The following is a 21,153-nucleotide window of genomic DNA, read 5'->3' on the forward strand; positions in this document are numbered from 1 at the left end:
TTACAATAGTCATAATTTCGGGCAAAATTTTAAGAACAAAAAGAACCAATTTGGAAAAAAAATCAGAAGACTAACAGACAGTGTAAAAAACAGATTTTTCTTTTGTTGTTAATCACACCAGAAACGAAAAAGATGTATTTATTGTAGCGACATTAGAAATGAATAAAATAAGGAAACTATGGAGAGTTAGATCAAGATAAAAGAAAGAAAAAGATAAAGAGAAATTGATTTGATAAAGCCGATTTCAGTTATTATTTATATAATACTATTTGTATGTGCACGTAGGTGGCTCTTTAACCCATCTTCAGTCGTACATGAACGTTCACATCTGACACAAAAAACATTTCTTGTTTGAATGTTTGCATCTTAATTTGTTTGTTTTAATTTTCTTATTTTATTTTTCACGAGGGTGGGATATCCTACCAAATGCCAGACATTCACCCAGAATTTCAGTCACTCTAATCGAGAGACCTTTGTAAGATTTTAACCATTCCTTTGAATGCAATTGTCTGTATTTCTCTTGCACTTGGTTCACCAAGTATATTCAAGAGATAGTTTTCAAAATTCTTTTTTATGAATCTGGTTACTCTTATAATTACCGGAATGATGAAGATCTTAAGATTTCAATTTCTTTTCATTCTTACATAAGGCCTTGGTATTTCGTTATCTCCATCCTTTCAGCTCTATTAATGCCAGCATCGTTATGGACACTTACCCTATGGTTGCTACTTTCTCCCTCTTTTCCAGTGGAGATATTTACACACTACATTGTGTTGCATTGTATAATAGCCATCCCCCAGCAGAACTTTACAATTGGATGTCAGATGTCTCACTCTACTTAATTGTGACAGAACCTCCACTTGTTATTATTGAACCCAGTCATCTTTTTAAAATGAATCTTTTCATGTTCTGTCAGGCCACATTAAGATTTCCAGATTAGATCACGAATATGGCAGCTTAACATTAGAGGTTATGCTGTTATAGTCTCCTATAACTGTCGATCCTGCCTTTGATTGGGTGATTTAAAATGATTTACAAGTTCAGCTTTTGACAGAAAGAACCTATCACATACAGTGCACTGGAGTTCCTGTTATATATTTTATGACACTATATTTTCATCCTACTTTCTTAAAACATGCTCCAATCTACATACTAGTATTGTCTCTGATGTTTTTTCTCCATAGTGATTGCTTTTTAGATTAGACTTCAGAATTATTTACATGCATCTCTAATAATTTCAAATTGTTTTTCAGAGCATTCTTAAACTTTTTTCTTGGTTTATGTTGTGGTCTTCTTTCCTCTCCATCTTAAAACAACTGTTTGGGGAGTCTTTTGTCCTCCATCTTAATCAGGTGTCCAGTCCAGCACATCTGATTTTGAATAATTGTCATTCTTATACTGGTGTTATTTGATTATTTGATCATTCAAAGATTACGGTGTCAGGCATGAGAGTCTTTCAATTAATGTTAAGTATTCTCATGATATAACTTTGATGAAATTTTCTCAATAGCTTGAGGTACCTTTTATATGTTGTCAAAGTCTCCGACCCATATAGCTAAGCTTTGTTTTTTGATGCAATTCCTCAATCTAACCACACGTTTCTCCAGTTTGCCAAAAGCAGACTTGGATATCTCAGCATGAAGCATGCAGTTCCTACTCGGCATACAAGGTATACAAATTTTATATATAATGGCTTGAATTAAAGTTTAAAATGCAAAAGTCAAGTATCATGGTTCAATTGTGCTCTAAACAAACATACATTTTGAACACACTCCTGTCATATCAAAGAACCATCTGTTAATTTTATATATTGGGCCTTTCAGCTTTTGTGGAAATAAAACTTCTCAAATGCACTTGCGATGTTAGGTGCATAAGGTGTTAACTTTAGTAAAAATCTTCTGTTCCTTCTTTTTCTTTTATTTCAATTATCGATACTTATTAAAGACATTCTGATACAAAACCTATCTAAGAACACTGCCAGGCACATAAAGTACCTTCATGTGAAATTTCATAATCAGTCCAGCCGTTTTAGAGTTCATAAGGAACAGGGTCACACACAAAGTTCCTTTTATATAATAGTATGTATGTGCGCGCACACACACACACACCTTATTAAAGACTACAGAATATTCTCTTTTCATTATTTTCTGAAACTTTGCTATGACTCAGAACTAGTTTCAAAGTTTCTGATGTTAATTCATAGAATATGGATCCGAGTGTTCCTTTTTCATCAGGTGCTTTTCAAACATTACTTCGTCCAGAAATCATATTTCTTTTGTTTTCGATTAATGTCCAAATTTGCAAAAGGTTGTCTCTTATGCTTGCTACAGTATTTCTATTTTGCTGCTTATAGAGGTCTAGGTACTTCTTTCAAAGAATTTTTTTTTTCCTAAAGATAAAAGATGTGGTATATATTGCTATGCAGCTAAATATAGAAAATTAAACAAGATGAAAATCCAGATGCGTGTTTAAAAAAAAAATGCTATCCAAACTATTTAAAAGATGTGTATTCTCGTTTCAGGAGTAACGAAATAAGCTTACATATCTGTAATGGATACACAGGATTTGAACTTTTTTGTTAATTATTAAGAAACAATAATTTTAACATTGAAAGGCCTAAGTGGATAACAAATCGAATTAACCACACACAAAGTTAAACTTGCTGGTGACAACGGAATATCATTCCAGAATTTTTTTCAGAAAAGAAAAAAGTGACAGCAAAAAATTGAAACTAATATTTCATAAAAGTACTATGAAACTGCAATAAAGATAGACCATTTAATTATTATCTACTGCAATCAGGATAGACCACTTTTAATTAGTATTTATTTATGAAGTTGGGTAGTTTATGGCAATGGCAGTCACATGAAACCTTTTAAAACAAAATTACTTCACATTTCTAATATACTCAGTATGTCCACTCGATATATGTAATAGGACTAACTAATTTGCATGCTGTTCTGCAAGATTACATTTTATTAATTCACTATTCGTTATTAGTATTTTCTAATTTAATGACTTTTCATTTTATTATTACATATTCATGCATATTTTTTTGCGCTGTGGATAAAATATTAACATTTTAAGTGAGACATTTTTCCAGTATTTTCAGGCTAACCTACTTCTGGTGATTGTGATCTAGATAAACAAAACAAGCAAGCATGCACACGCAAACAAGTGAGAGAGTTGTCCTCGACCCTTCCCCAGATTAATTTCATTATGAAATAAAGTTCCACCATAACGCATTCAGATTCATTTGCATATCAGTCAGCCATTTCATTTTTTTGTTATACTAGCATGAGTTCCCGGCGTTGCCCGGGTGTTTGGAGGTGTGTGTTGAGGAAAAAAAAAAAAAAAGTGGTAGTAGGAAGGTAGGCTAGAACCCGTACCGTGAAGGAGAAAAAGAATGGGAAAAAAACCTGACGTCTTTGCTGTTACGATCACTGCCAAACTGGAAGTGACGTAGGTCTAAATTAAGGCTAGACAATCGAAAGGAGAGGATTACTTTTGAAAATATCGGCGAAAAAAGCGACCCCTCCCTGTAGAAAAGTGCCCAGTTGAAGGTGGAGATATTAATGATTTTAGCCTATTTTTTGATATTTGTCGTCTGAAAGGTCGAATTTTTTTTGTAAAAATCAGTCACATCTGTCAAAAGTTTTAGGCAGGCATGCAAACATACATGCATACATTTATATATTGGTAACTAAAAATTGTCAACCCAAACCGATTAAAAAGCTTGCTCTATCTCTGAATACCTTTTATGTAAAATTTCAAATGTTTAGACCAAAAATTGCCTGAGTAATTTGGTAGAGACCACAATGGTCAAATTTTTTTTTTTAACTTTGACCCCTATTATGACCTCTTAACATTTATTGTTTGGGGCTCAAATCAAGTTATTAAGTTAGATCCATGGCCAAGGAACCTATATCTAAAATTTCAAGTGTTTAGACCCAAAATTGTCGGAGGAGTTTGGTAGAGTTATCAAAGGTCAAATCGTTTGACCCCTTAACAGCCAAATTTCTGGCCAAAAACGGATTACAAAGATTTTCCAAAATCTCAATACCCTGTATATCAAATTTCGAGTCTGTAGACTTAAAATTGACAGAGTTATTGCGTAGGGAAATGTACACACACAGACACACAGATACAAACACAGACACGTTCACTTTTATATATAAATATATATATATAGATAGATAGATTGTAAATTAAGTACACCCCTTTCCTTAGAAAAGTATTAGGTTCAACAAATGTTGATTAACTCATCTTCAATATAATATATTTATAAAATTAAGTTTTACTTATATTTACATAAGATTTTGATTTTTCTCTAAATTACAAACAATTATTCCAAAACAAGTATTTACTAAAATTTAGTGAAAGCTGATGGTAGCTAATGATACAAACTGATGACCTGGATGTACCAAAGTACGAATTCAGTTTCTTTGGATATTCACATGGTGTCTTGTAAGTACTTGATTTCTTTCTAGAAAAGAATCCAACTAGAAAGATTGGGATAACCAATGATAATACAATCAAGTAATTCATAAGAAATGAATGAATGACTAGAAATTAGTTCTTTTAACCAACTACATAACAAAATGTTATGCGATTTACAAATTTCATACTTTTTGTACTATTCTTATTTTACATTAAACATTTTATATAAAAAAAAACAAAAAAACAAAAAACTAACCAAATAATTAACAGCTTCAATAAACTCATATAAAATGCCTTAAACTGTATTGATGACTCAAAGAAGGAAAAGTAAAGATGCACAGACTCTAAACTTGAAAAAACAGAAGTGAACTCATATTTTCAAAACCAACAAATGTCTGAACAGAGCTAAAACACCAAACACCTGAGAAAAAAAAAAATTATTTTAAATAAAAAAAATCTGCAAAAATTAAATGCTGACAGCCTCACTTGTGAAACCAAACTTTAACCATTCTCCCATTGCAGAAATATTGTGTCCCTGCACCTGTTTTACAAGTATGGAATGTGCTCTGATGAACTTGTATCCCTCTCTCAACATAAATACCTCCAACAAACCAAACAAGTTGCAAAATTTCACCCCTTCACTGTAGAGATCCATAGATGCCGGAATGCTTTCTGCTTTAATAATTTCTTCCCCCAAACTTCTAGGATTTTAAATTCTCTACTGGGTCCCTGCTTCCCTAACTGTACTAACATGCAGAAGTTTAAGTGTAATGTGAACAGACATCTCACTGCCCAACTCCCTACATAGTGTCTCTGTCGAATTGGGACCAAATAGTAGTCTTTAAATCAAAGTAGCACTGTGCTTTGTTTAGGATGAATATATATATATATATATATATATATATATATATATATATAAAATGACTGAAAAGTTGTATGTAAAAAAGCTTTATTCATGTCATTTTAGTACTCATATTTTATTCAGAGAAAAGCCAAGAACAATAAAGTAAAGCATGCGTGGTCTCCAACTGCTTATTTTATTCATTCTAAACTGGGCATATTGCCACTGAAGCATTAGCGTCTACTGTGATAGGGACCAGATTTATATAGGGGCAAACTGGAAAGTTGGGTAGAAAAGTCTTTGTTTAAATTTCTGCATATTGGTATTGTTGGGGAAACAGTGAACAGAAAAGTAACGCCAAAGTTAATCAGCCTTAAGAAATAAGTGACTAGGGTAAAAAGAATCTTCTGGAATCGTGGGATGTCTACAATGAAGGGAGGGGGATTTGCTGCTAGGTGAAGGAGTCAGAGATTTTATATTTTAACACATGAGGAAATATTTAAAACTCATGCTATTAGTGTCTTGCCACATATTGTTCTAGTTTTTCCATAGTAACAAACCAACATGAATACCTCTTCTTAGCGCTAACATTAATTAATGAAAGCAGGACAATAAAACAACCCTTAATTTATTGATTGATTAAAAATAAAAACTGTCAGCATTCAACTGGAAGTGGACATCTTTACATTTCATCCAGCTGTTACTATCTTCATAAAGAAATGTTTAAAATAACAATTTAGAAGATAGAAAGCTGTAATTATTCATTTGTCACACCTTTTTAGCCATTTTCTCAAAGCAAACCTTAATTTTTTTTTTTTAACTATTGCACAGAAAATATATATAATATTAATACATGGATCAAATTCTGTTAAATTTTGATATTTTCTAAAAAATACCACCTAGATATATTTTATTACTCTTTCTGAATTTATCCAATTTTAAAAATCTATAGTTTTTAAAAATTCACTAATTTTAATTTATAAATTCATGCTTACACTGTACTTTTTAAAAGAGTTATAAAGACATGGAGTAAATAGATGAAATTTTAGACGAAGACTCCTGAAATTCAAAAAGATTCAATTCAACCCTAGCCTTAAAAATCTTCCACAAGTTAATCTGATTCTTAATTTTAAACCTACTTGGCATTGCATCTGACAAATCTGTATTTGATTCTGAACAACGATTTTTTTTCTTTTTATCATTCCAGTTAGTTCTTTACACTGAAATACTAATTTTCTTTCAGAAAATACTTATTCCAGCTAAGAAGGTTTGAGGACATTTTTCGTTTATATCTAAAACAGCTCCAATGACTAATCAAATTTATAGAAAGATATTTCAACATGTACTCAACTTCAGATAAACAATTATATTTCTTTTATGATAAATATCAACCTATTTTTTCTTAAAATTACTTGAATATTACAACAGCAAGTACAATAATGTATCTGCAAAAAATTATTCACGGGATTATTTTTATGAAAAAACAACAAAAAAAAATATTGGGCCCTTGTTGATACTCAAACTTTTCGTGGCTGACTAGTAGATTCTTATAGTATGTATTCTTATATTGTCTTACAAAATGTTAACATGACAAAGCTAAAATTCAACAAATATCCACTGACCAAACTCAGTTACTAATAGCAAAGATACCAACATTCATCAGATCTAACATGTTTCTCAATTATAGAAGCACAATTTATCATAAATATCAGACAATACTGACAGGTATTACTTCCTACTAATATAGTGAGTAAACTCCTAAATTCAAAAGATTATGAAAAACTAAAGGAAACAGTCATTAATTTATATGAAAACTACAAACCAAAGTTGCTAAAAAAAATGACATCGTTAAATGGCGGCGGGCTCTGTGTTGAATTATTGACATCGTTATTTAGAATATCTGTTTAGATATAGGAGATATTTTTCATCACTAGCAAGCAAAATCAATGTGGGAGAAAATATTGTTAGACGTAAATTCTAGTGTTGGGACGATTCCTAATTTTTATACGATTCCGATTCCAGGAAAATATTGATTAACGATTCCGATACCAAGTACGATTCCGATTCCGATTCCTAGGGAATTATTGTTTTGAAATATACCAGGTAGTTTTATACTTATGGTCGGTAGTTCCCAAATATGTTCTCTAACTTTGGAAGAGATATTTTATGTCTACACCAGTACACCGTCGTGTTTTGGTTTAAATAAAATTATTATATAATAAACTAAACGGAAAACTTAGCAAAATTTATTTTAGAGAAAATTTATTTTACTTAATTGGAATACAGAAAAAAAACTCAAAGAAAATAGAATTTATCCTTCAGAGAAAAAAACAAATAAAATAGAATTTATATAACAGAACAAAAACAAGAAAATTAGAGAATAAATACACACGATTCATTATTTTGGTCCTCATAATTAACAGATTTAATGAATTAAATAAAAAAAATATAGCGGAAGAGAAAGAAAATACATACTAATTAAATATAAAAAAGATAAATATTTAATTTAATAATTTATAAATGAACGTGCGTAATGAAAAAAAAAACAATATACCATGTGACATGGCGCCGTAGATACAAAATAACCTTTCCAAAGTTAACGACCATATATGAGAAATACCATTAATAGAAAGTTTTTGTGTTTTATACCAAAAAGGTAGGTATAGCGAAAAGTTACAATTAAAGGAATTTAAAAAACGATTTGTTGTTTGGCTATTGATAGTTGTATTTGTGACGGCAGTTCTTCAGACCTCCATAATTCACAAGGAGTAGTTAACACCTATTATTTTTTCTTACTTTTTCATTGCTTTTACACGTTGTTTCTAACGTGAAGAATAAGTTTAGCCAAACTAATTTGGAAATAGGGTATATCAAAGGAACACATATAAAAATGATACCACTATAAAAAACAAATGAAATACTAGATAAAATTGAGCAAACATAATTACCAAAATTACAGAAAAAGATTAAAAAAAAAAAAATGGTGAAGTTTGTTGAGTGAAATGAATTATTGAAAGAAAATTAATTGAACTAATAGAAATGTTAAATAAAAAAATGTCACATTTCAATATTTTTTTAATAATTAAATTCTCAGGGTTGTCGAAATTAAAAAATGTAATTGATAATTGAAACTTTAAAAACATATTAAACATTGAAAAATTACTTATCTCACAAATTAACGTCCAATAAAGTAGATCCAGTCTTCATACAAGAATTTGGTTATAATAAATATATCTTTCCCAAACTTAAAAATTAAATCTTTTTTTTTTTTTTTTTTGGAGAGAGAGAGTGCTTTAAAATCGCCGGGGAGTGCCGCCTAAAATTTTAAAAAAGTAAATTTTAGGAGTTTAGTGCCTTTCAAAGACGGTTATCATAATTTATTATCATCATTTAATTTCCTTTTTTTTCTCCCCCCCCCACACACCTTTCCACGTGGTTCAGTAGTTAACCAGTGCTCCTGTTGCTGTCAGTCAGCTATCTTTACCTAAGTTTTAATTTCTAGTTAAAAGAATTTTTCATGAATAGAATCAGCATTTTTAAAAATTATTTTTTTAGTTGTATATATTGTATTTACTCTTTGAAGTTAAGGTGGGTCAAAAAAATTGGTGACACCTAGATGGTGACGTAGGCAAAAAAAAAAAAAAAAAAAGACACTGCGATTTCGACCCTCACTAATAAAACTGCTCTGAGTGACTAGTTGGTAATTTTTTGTTCCTTTTCTTTTTTATTTTGCTCCTCCAATTTATTTGGATGCTTCATAGTTAAATGTTTTAACATGTTGGTTGTGGTCATGTAAGATGGTTTTATTCCTCGCGATATTTTAATTTGACAGACTTTACAAATGGCTTTCAACTCATCATCTTGATCAACTTCAAAAAGTTTCCATGCAAGACTTTTTTTGGACTTTGGCGTTGTGCGTTCTATCCCAACCATTATCAATGGACCAGAGGTCATCTCGTCAGCGTCAGACAGGGCCAAACTATTTGCAAAGAACTTTGCAGCTAATTCTACCCTATGCGACGAAGGCCATCCACTCCCCATATTTCCTCCTACAACACAGAACAAGCTAGGTAACATACAAATATCCGTGCATGAGGTCGCCAAGCTAATCAAGAACCTAGATTCTAGTAAGGCAACTGGCCCTGATGGCATCCCAATTATAGTGTTAAAAAAGCTTCAACCAGAACTTGCTCCCATACTTACGAAACTATTTAAGCGCTGCCTTAAGGAGAAGTGCTTTCCGACCCCCTGGAAGACCTCATCAGTTTTCCCTGTATTTAAGAATTCAGGTGATAAGTCATCTTCCTCTCAGTACAGACCAATAAGTCTCCTGTGTGTTATGAGTAAGTTGCTGGAATCCATATTAAATAGAGAAATAGTCAACCACCTCAGCAGGAATAACCTTCTTAGTGACACACAATATGGTTTCCGCTCTGCAAGATCTACCGTATATCAAAGGCTTTTGACAAGGTATGGCATAAGGGTCTACTTCACAAGATTTCCAGCTACGGTATAACTGGAAATGTTTTCTCAATCATTAAATCATTTCTCTCCGATAGGCTCATAAGAGTAGTGGTAGATGGACAAAAATTGGAGGCCTGCAATATAAATGCTGGAGTCCCTCAGGGTTCAATCCTGGGCCCAACTCTCTTCCTGATCTACATCAATGACCTCCCTAAACACATACTTAAATCATTTGTTGACATCTATGCTCATGACACGACCATCTACGGCAACACATCAAAGGCTGTAAATGACAAAGTTCTCTCGGATTCTCTTTCCTCTGATCTCGAGCGTGTGGTTCAGTGGGGGAAGATGTGGCTGGTTACCTTTAATGCATCCAAAACCAAACTCCTATCCTTACATCATCAACGCTCTGATCCCCAGCTGGCATCAATTGTGATGGATGGCTCTCGTCTGGGTGAGGCCCCGTGTTTTGACAAGCTTCTGGGTTTGACCTTTACTCTTGATCTGAAATGGAACACGTACATCAAGTCTGTTGCCAAGGTCGCTGGAAAGATGGTGGGATCCTTCTACCGCTCCAGAAGATATCTCACTACTGATGCAATTCTCTATCTATATAAGAGCCACGTATGTCCAAGGATGGAGTACTGTTGCCACATCTGGGCAGGAGCTGCTAGAAAGGACTTATCCTGCCTTGACAGAGTTCAAAATAGACTTCGTAGCCTCTTTTCCTACAACTTTTTTCTCACAGAAGTGATGTTGCGAGTTTGTCTCTGCTTTATCATTATTTTCATGGCAGGTGCTCGACTGAGCTCTAATCAATGGTCCCCCTCGCCAAACTTTCACAAGAAACACCTGTCTTGCAGAAAACACTATCAATAAATACACCCACTCTTTATCTGTGCCTAAACTTAAACAGATTCCATGAACAAAGCTTCTTTCTTAGAACTGCACGCCTGTGGAACTCTGTTCCGTCTGCCTGCTTCCCTCCGGACTACAACTTGGATGTTTTCAAGTCCAATGTTAACAAATTCCTAATGAACCGCCCCCTTAATTAAACACTTCATCAAATCTCCACACTAACGTAATGTACTTGCAATAACCCTTATCCCTGAGTGGCTTCAGGGCCTTGATAAGTGGTGATCACTGTGTAAAAAAAAAAAAAAAAAAAAATCCGCTAAAAAAGACAAAAAGAAAAAAATATAAAGGGATGGGGCGGTAAATTGTACCAACCGGTAGTTAACAAAAAAAACTTATAGAATTTAATTTTTGAAACCAATGTATAAAAGTTTACATAATGAAATGCAAATATGCATTTTCTTTTGAATTTTTTTTTTTTTTGGTTGACTATGTTCAATTCGCACATGGTTGATGCGGTTCAATATTGCTAAACTATAAGTCTTAAGTAAAATTCTATTTATAAATACTTTTTAAAATGAAATTATTTAATTAATCATAAATATTATTTAGACATAAAAATTAATTGATTACAAAACATTTTAAAAATATATATATTAATTTCTTTTTCGTTCGGCAAAAAACTGCGCAAAACACTTTTAATTTTCAATTTAAAATTCTAGAAAAAAGATTATATTATTCTGCTTTTAATATAATCAAATTCAGGGTTTTATCTTTCTGGAGAAAAAAATTAAAAAAATGGATTTTATTTCAATGAAATAAAAAAAAAACTTGACTGAATTGAATTAATTACCCTTGAATTAACGAAGGGGTTATTTAATAACTTTAGGTTTGGAAGAGATAGGTATGGGGTCGATTTTTTTTAAACTTCAAACGAAGCCGACTACTGTCAAAACTTTGCGAAATAATACGTGATCAATTTCATTTTAGAGATATTTCTTTCAAAAGCCTTCTTTTAAAAAAAGAAAAAAGTACATTGTTCTATTAAACCGTTTACTGTTTAAATAATTTGACTTTGCTAGTTTTATTTTAAGAAAATATAAGTTGAAAAAGCATTTTCATTCAGTATTAGAAGATTTGCCAGTAAAAAAAAAAAACAATGTCCAAAAAGATAAGCGTTTTTTTTATTTTTACTCGCAATGTAGAGCCCTGCATACTTCTTTTCAAGTTAACTCTTTTGTAGTTTTGATTACAATAGATCTGAATGAATGAACCTTGTAAGGGAGGGGCACTAAGCATTGCCCTGTTAATAATGAATTTCTTTGGTTTCTTTTTATAACATGCTACATTTCTCTCTTGCGGTTAGAAATATCAGGAAATTTTTTTCTTTTTTTCAACATCAGACTAAAAGAATCGTAATGAAGGAATCGGAAAATTAAGGTATTTTTTAACGATGCGATTCCGATTCTGATACCTCCCAAAATACACGATTCTTACGATTAACGATTCCGATTAATCGTCCCACCACTAGTAAATTCATCCAGAAACTACCACATCCACTTTGGGAAAGTGGTCAATGACCATCAGTTATATTGTAATAGAGAACTGCATGTACAGCAAATGTCAGAGGGAGAATGCTGTATAGAGCAAAGTAATGGAGTCACAAAAAAAAAAAAATAAATAAAAATAATAATTGGTCACAAAATTACTACAATTCAGATATTTGTCTTTTCAACAGGGATCAGACATCCAAAATCTGTTGAATACATTTATCTTATCTATATGTTCCATCACAACAGCATTGCATTTCTGTAGCTCTTTGAGTGGATTGCTAGAAAGCGAAATGATCTGACGCACTTGCTTCAAATTTTAGTTAAATAAAAACAAATTTTAATGTAATACATAAAATAAATTAAAACAATATTTACGTAGAGTGTAAAAATTAAATTTCATTTGATAAAAGAATTTTTTAAACCAATAAAATAAATTCAAATAAAGGTTGTTGTGGTGCCTGCACATTGCTCCCATGTTTACAAACATTCAAAGTTCAAACACACCTGGTTCAAAAGCATAGGCGTTAAGCCACGTCCACAATAACCCAGAACAACCTTCCATGGAAAAGTACACGATTTTTGCTGCTACTTATCCCATAATGGAAAAGTATAGATTGGTCGTTTTTTTAGACAGTTGCCAAGTTCCCACATAGTTTGCAACATCCTTTTTTTTTAAGAGTAGACCAAAACAATGATCATAATTGGCTGAAATTTATGTAAACACAGTTTTTTTTTTTTTGTTTTTTTTTTTTTTTTTTATATAATGCAACCATCAAATGTAACATGTCCATCCAAAAATAGATTCAGCAGTTTTTTTCTTTATTCCCGTAGCTTAGGAGGCCTCCACTGAATGTATGACTGATCATCGAGCTCAGAAGCAGAAGAAAGCACCAGTAGCAAACTACCCTTTTCAGGGCACCTCAAACAAGTTAATGTAACCAAACTTTTACACCTTGCTGTTGCCTGCTCCATCAATCTACTCCTACTCCTCTGACTCCAGCTCATTTCAGCTGCTCCAGCTTCAGTTCATTCTTGTAGCACCTAATCCAGCTTCTGTTCCTTGTTACAACAATTCCTAATTATCCAGTCCTTGGCCATGTTCACATCAATCTGTGTGACATCATTTGATGCTGTTCAGGATCCAGTTCCCTTGTTCCTGCTGATCCAACCCTTTCCTGCTGCCTATTGTGGAACTGTCAAGGCTCCAGCTTCCTCGTTTCCAGCCTTTACTTTTGTCCAGGTTCCAATTCTCTCATTACGTTCCATTCAACTTCTATTGCAGTCCAAGTACACAACTTCCCGTCTTTCCAGCCTCCAAAGATATTAATCAATTTCCTCCAGTTCTTCTACGTCATTTCCTTCTTTATTTATAGTGAAATACAACATCTATTTTACAATTCTTCATCTATGTTTGCCGTTATTTCTTACCTGTGTCTACTTTCTTGGTATAAGATCGATCACCTTGAGGACTGAAGTAGTGGAGATGCACAAGCATCGGGCTAAAACTCCTCAGGTGATTGGACACTGCAACAGGGTAAATTTGCACCCTTATATCATCCCAAAATAAAAAATATTCAATTTTTTTTAGGTGATTTAGGATTTAGGGTAGGAAATCACTTTTGTATATAACCTAAACTGATTGCCTAGTTCTTGGTCACAAAGCAGTGATGATGATTCAGTTCCTAATCAGATAGTGTTTTTAAGACACAATTTAAGAAAGATAAATATGCCGGAAAAAAAAATATATATGATTATTAATATCTCCAGTATCAAATAATCCTTATACACTTAAATTTACTTTATGTATGAAAACCAAAGAGGGGAGATATCACATATGAGAAATATTTGGAATCAAGTCTCGCCTTGTTGTTATTTCAGATCATTTGAAATCATAGCAACAAGTTTTAGTCTCCTCTTCATCAAGGCCAGAAGTTCTGGGAAAATATCAGATATTTTGTAATTCATATGCAAAACTAGGAAACCAAATGACTATGATTGAAACATTTTATGCCTGTAAAAAAGTGTCAAAACTAGGCTCTAGATAATGGATGATCTAAATGTCACATAGCCCACTACACAATTCAGGTCATTACCTTTCCACTAATTATAATTTCGAGTGACTGAGAGACACACACAGACAGAATTGATTTCCAAGAAATTAAGAAACAGTCAAAATTAAAAACAAAATTGGTTATAAGTAGGGCTAGGGCAACAGCATATTCTTTTCATCGTATTGACTCTCGAGTGTATATCCGTTGATATCTTATATGCTTTTTTATAGAGTGATGTGGTTCTCAGTTGATTAACTGTGTCAGATATATACTCAAAAGTCAAAACAACAAGAATATTCTGTTGTCATAGCCCTAGTTATAACTTATGTTCTGCTTGGGAAGTGGGAAATATTTTTACATTAAATTTTGTGCTTATTTAAAATTAAACCTATTTTCCAAAAAAAATAGAGAAAAATCTTTTAAAAACTTTATGATATACATATCTGTCACGGAATGAAGATGTCATATTCCAAAAATCACATAAATTGATAACATTTTTTGTTTAACTAAGAAAATCAAATTTCATTACTAAGTAAAACAGTGTTTTGATCCGCCATGTTTTATAAATAAGTAGGAGTCAACTCAGATTCCACTATCGAGATCCAAATCGATCTTGTAAATTCTTAAAAAAAAAAAAAAAAAAAACAAAAAAAAACGGTAATTGTGACCTGGTAAACCAACACAAAACTTACCTTAAAAAAACTTGTTTTCTAGAGGTTTTAGAGTGTGCTGAAAATGAACATAGCATTTCAAATTGGGGCTGGTAACTAGTTTTCACGATACTGAAAAGATGCTTTTCTGCAGGTTTAACGTGGCAGCCATATTTATTCAAAACAGAAACGATGTAATGAACAGTTAATCATTTTTTTTCATTAAAAATGTATGTACGCTTACGCGTACAAAAATGGCCACCACATAAACTATCGCATTTAAATTTTCTGCAAATAAGTAATTTTTCTGATATTAAGCAATGTAATTATGTTATAAGTGGTGATCATTGTTGTACGCGCATATTTTTGCCTATAAAACTCATGTTAAAGGAAAATGTTAAGGTGGAAACCAAGTAAAAATTTTACAAATATGGCCGCCGCGTTACATCACTACATGAAAGATGCGGAAAAGTATGTCTTCAGTATCGTGAAAACTAGCCCCAATTTTAAATGCGATATTCGTTTTCAGCACACCCGAAAACCTTTGAAAATCTACAACAGCGTAGTTAATAATGGACAGTCAATTATTCCCCCACTAACAAACAATCATGAGGTTGCTTGCACGGCAACTGACAAGGCTAATCTGCTTGCCAGTCGGTTTGCCTCAAACTCCACACTGAACTCGGTACACCACTCACTCCCTGATTTTCCTCTGCGAACAGACGCCACACTTGACGATTTGAAAATCACCCCTTCTCAGGTACATGCTATTATAAAAAACCTAGACACCTCAAAAGCATGTGGACCAGATCTCATCCCGGCTGTGCTATTAAAAAAATGCTCTGCCGAGGTTGCTCCAGTTCTGTCCAAACTTTACAATAAATGCCTTAACGAATCTTGTTTTCCCGACTGCTGGAAAACCGCCTCTGTGGTACCAGTCTTCAAGAATTCTGGTGAAAGAACTGACCCACTAAATTATCGCCCCATTAGCCTCCTCCCGCTTTTCGCCAAAATATTTGAGTCATTAGTTAATCAAGCCCTAGTCCAGCACCTAACAGCTGCTAAACTCCTGACTGACAATATGGATTCAGGCAAGCCCGTTCAACAGCAGATATCTTAACTGTAGTTTCTGAACGTATATACCGTTCATTGGATAAAACAGGGGAGGGTAGAGCGGTGGCCCTTGATATATCTAAGGCTTTTGACGGGGTATGGCACGATGGTCTTTTAAGGAAAATTAGATCATATGGAATCACTGGAAGAATTCATAATGTAATTAAATCCTTCTTAAGTAATAGAAAAATCAAAGTTGTCCTCGACGGACATACATCCAAACAATATGACATAAATGCGGGAGTACCTCAGGGGTCTATCCTTGGACCTCTATTATTCCTGATATTCATAAACGACCTCCCTGATAATATTGTTTCGGAGATGGGTATATTTGCCGATGACACCACTCTCTATAACAGATATGAGGGGAAAACAAATGAACACATATCCAAGGAAATGGCAGAAACACTAGAGGACGACCTCCAATCCGTAGTGGAATGGGGACAAAAATGGTTGGTCACATTCAATGCTGCTAAGACTAAGCTTGTTTCCTTCAATAACTACAAGAAACCTTCTCTACCACCAATAGCAATGGCCAAGAACACATTGTCTGAAAGTACTTCTTTTAAACTCCTCGGCCTAACGTTTACAGGGAATATGAACTGGAATAGATACATTGAGAGCATTGCCAAGGCTGCTGCAAGGAAGGTTGGCTCCCTCTACCGTGCTAGAAAACTACTTACGCCTGCCAGTATCCTATACCTCTATAAGGCAACCATTCGCCCATGTATGGAGTACTGTTGTCACATCTGGGCTGGTGCATCTGCTACTTGTCTCTCGCTCCTGGACAGGGTTCAAAAAAGAGTCGCCAACCTGATAGGTCCTGAACTGTCATCTAGGCTTCAACCTCTGTCCCATCGACGAGATGTTGCATCCCTCTGCCTGTTCTACAAATACTTTAATGGTGAATGCTCTGACGAACTGCAAACACTTGTACCTCCCCGACGTAACTACCCCCGACAAACCCGACAAGCTACTAAGTCTCATCCCTTTACAGTAGAGATCCCTAGGTGCAAGAAAGCCTTTTACTCCAATAGTTTCTTCCCAAGAACTGCGGGTCTTTGGAACTCCCTTCCGGGATTCTGCTTTCCCAACTGCAATGATATGCAGAAGTTCAAGTGTAATGTTAACAAACATCTTTCTACTCTTCTCCCCTCATAATGACCCCGCTAATTAATTCCCTAATAGTAGCCCCTTGCTTCAAAGTGGCACTGTGCCTTGTTTGGGGTGAAAATTGAATTAAAAAAAAAAAAAAAAAAAAAAAAAAAATTACAATTTACGTGATTTTTGAAATATGATAGCTTCGCTTCGTGATAGGCATGTATATCAAAAAAAATTCTGCAATTTATTTTATTTTTTTGATAAGTTTAAGCGTCTTAAATTTATGTGCGAAACTGATTCTCCATTATAAATTCCATTTTATTTTATTTTTTTTATCGCCAAATTTTGTAGGTTTACATATAATCACTAAAATAAATATAATCTCTTTTCTTTTTTTTTTAGATAAACTAGCATATGGTCTAAGAGTAATTACTTAAATGAATTCACAACAGGAACGGAAGAAGTGCTTCTAAGAAGCACTGCTTAGCTGCAAGTAAACGACGCTATATTTTTAAATAATAATAAACCAGTTTTTTGTTTAGTTTTTTTTAGACAAAACGTGTACAATAGCACCTGTTTTTAATTTATCAGAAATTAAAATGACAAAACAAACAAAAGAGTAAAGAAAGTAATAGGGCGATTAAGCTGTGTCCCGATGTGGTACTTTTTTTTTTTTTTTAATGTGGTTATGCAGGTTTAAGGAAAGGAACATCTTCACTATGTTATGAAGTAATAAAAGAAATACACAGCATCATCATACACACGCTCAGTGGATTATGATATTTTGAAGCGTGTGTGCGTGTCTGAGGGCGTCGTCGACAAGTGGTGGTGCGTGCACATGTATGAGAATTTCCGCAGTTTAGCTTTTGCTAACATCCCCTTCCCTCACGCAGTACCGGGCACCAACATGGTTTTACAGTACATTAAACGTTTTCTCGGGCCCCACCCACCAGTCCACCACCCTCCTCCCAACAAGTACTTAAGTATGGCCATGGTCTTGGACGGTCTCGTGGGCCCCTACCACACCCTGTAGATGATAATGCCACCAAGGTTAATCCTCATGGAAAAAAAAAAAAATTGGAACGATTAATTTTTAAGTTATTAAATTAAAAGTCGAAAAGAATCGTCAGACAGATTTTGAGGACGTGTCAGGGGGGCGTGTAATCTTTTTTTCATGGTGTTAACAAATTGAAACGCTTACGTTAACAATAGTAACAACAATATTTGACGCGGACAGACTTCTTTCTTTATACTTTTCGCAAGAAATGAAATGCAATTTTTCAGATTACAACGATGACAATGAAAATAAAAATTGATCGGGTTTGTTGACAAAACTAACTGTAGAATAAAAACGTTTTGACTATTCCTACTTTTAACCAATGAACCATCTTAAACATCACCCGATGTCGCAATTTTGACATATAGGGATATGTGCCTCCTCTCTAAATGATTTATGTTAGTTAAAAAAAAATCTTTTGTTTATTTAAAGTGTGTGCGTGTGATAATTACAATAATGCAACGTACTATTACAATTTACTATTTAACGTGATGTGATAGAGAATAAAATCATTTCATTGCAGGCTAAATTTTAAAAGCACAAATCATATGAGAAGGATGTTCCTTGGGAAAAGAATGTGGGACACTGGGACAGTGGGACACTGGGACACTGAAAACACCTGGCACAACTAACTTGGTTTGTGGGGTCGGTTATGCTATTATGGTCCCAATTTACTTGTTCCCTACGAGGATAGAGTTAGACACAAAGTTGGGCTTTTTTTTTTTTTTTAATGTTGGAAAAATCCAGGTTTGAATCGGGACAAAAATGAAAAATTACCTCGGTCTAGAAAGTGACTGGGGAAATCCGAACATACTTCAAAAAGCCAAATTGTCTACATTGAGAAAAATTCAGCTGAATTTTTGTTAATTTTTCTATTATTTATTGGAACAATAAATCCTAAATAATACTTTTGTTAATACTTTTTATTTATTTATTTAAATTCTTTTTAAGTTAAATAAAAAGTTGGCGAAAAAAAAAAGATTTTTTTTCTGGTTTCTGCTATTCATTTGACTGGATAGTCTAGTGAATAAGAAAACCATTCTGGTTCTTAAGCATCAGAATGGAAATAAGTATAATTCGAATTAATTACACTTATTAAAATAAAAATACAGAAAAATCTTTAATGATGTATGTACTCGTCACGGAATGAAGATATCATACAAAAAAAAAAAAATTAATTTTTTTTTTTTTTAATAAAATCAAATTTTATGAGGAAACAAGTAGTAGCCCCGTGGGGGGGGGGGCATATTGTTTTAGAATGTGTTAAAATTCAAAGGCCGACAACTCCATTCGACTACTAAGATTTATGGATTTTACTATTAATCGCAAAAAATAATAAAATTTGATTGTCTTAAAAAAAATAAAAAATGTTAACACGAAAAGAGGCGACAGATCGATTTTTAAATGTCTTTAAGCAAAAACAATATTACTTAAAAATAGTAATATATCCAAAAATTACGAAAATTCATTGAGTAAAACAACTGTTATTGTGTTTTTAGTAAACAAGTCTTTCGATATTAATCTTATTTATTGCTGACTATTATTTTCACCCTTATTAGTTGTTGTTCCACGACCTTTCGGCCAACTATTCCTCTGGCCTTCGTCAGGTGGTAACAGCGACGGATAGGAACTTTGAATCTCCTAACTGCATTTACGGAAAATTGGAAAATTGCATTTTTTGTAGATGTTTTAGAACAGACCGTGAAGATTACAGAAACAAGGGATATTACTCAGAAACCATATTATAGATTACATCATAATGGTGGCCAACATGTTTAGCCGATATCGAAAGCCAAAGGCTTACTTGGTCAAAACGTGGCGAGACGACATTTTTGGTGCATTAAGAGTTAATTAAAACGAGGAGGGGGAGATGTCTAAGATCAGTGCTACTACACACACACACACACACACACACACAGTACACATAATTTATATAATTCATTTTTTTTTGTTTCGTCGTAAAACAAAACTAAATTAATTTTTTTGGATAGAATATTTATTTTATCATTTGATAAAAGAAGTGGGTTTTTTTTGTTGTTTTGTTTAAAAGTTTGTTTTTTTTGTTTTTTTTTTCAAGTGTTAAAAACTAAAGTTATTTTTTAAATAAATATATGGCTTCGTTTTTCGTGTCTTGCCTTCGTGACGTTCTAAAATCAACCGTATCATCTTCTTCAGGTAGCTTGATTTTTCCGAGCACTGATCTTGGACATTACCGGAAAATAAATTAGTTTCTTTCCTAGAATGGTGGATCCTAAGATTATTTTTTTCTAGTTTAGAAGTACAGCGGAATCAGAATAAAAAAAAAAACAAAAAAACTTTGAACTATATACAGCCAGAGTTTATTTTCGAATTGGCAGTTTAAAAGCTCCAAAATGACTTTCGAATTTCACACGGCTACAAAGAAATCGCCTAACACTGTTTGTTTACATTGTACACTGACATTCGAAAGTGATTTTAATCATTTAAATTGACGATTATAACGTAATTTCTTGCTAGAATTTAAGTTTATAGTCGAGTATTAATTTGTGCTCATAATTTAAAAACAAAATAGTATTTCCGAATATTCAGATTCTAGAAAAGAATTCACAGTAAAAAACTTTTAACACAAATTAAGTGCCAGTGCAGTGGTGTGCAGTGCATGCAGTACACTTCACTTCCACGCTATTTTTTAAATCGTATTTTCAAGTTTAAAGTTGTTTTTTTATTTTTATTTTATTCAATTGTAAGGTATAGAATAGGTACAAAACACCTTCCCTTCCCCATGTTAGGAATGGCTTTTTAAATATTATTTTAGCACGGATTAATAAATGCGCTGCACATGCTTCCAAATTCCCTTCACAACAACTAACAAAAGCTTAAAAATGGCTGACCAATTGATGAAGAAACCGAAATGCATTCTGGCGGATTTAATTTTGTGATTATTCTTTGTAAAAATGTATTTTATTAAAAAGTCGTTTTATTTTTCCGCTAATGGAATTTTAATTTATTAGTCACATAGGGGCGAGAAAACGCATACAGATACACA

At 33.1% G+C, this 21,153-nt stretch overlaps 1 protein-coding gene across 2 annotated transcripts in view; it reads right to left on the reverse strand.

Annotated features, from left to right (window-relative positions):
* The window catches only part of LOC145293194 (TBC1 domain family member 9-like), a 152,804-nt gene that overhangs the window by 131,292 nt on the left and 359 nt on the right, over positions 1 to 21,153 (reverse strand). The gene's annotated exons all lie outside the window — the stretch shown is intronic.

Source organism: Euprymna scolopes, chromosome 14, assembly GCF_053919585.1.
Source record: "Euprymna scolopes isolate OS-2025 chromosome 14, ASM5391958v1, whole genome shotgun sequence".
Lineage (NCBI taxonomy): Eukaryota > Metazoa > Mollusca > Cephalopoda > Sepiida > Sepiolidae > Euprymna > Euprymna scolopes.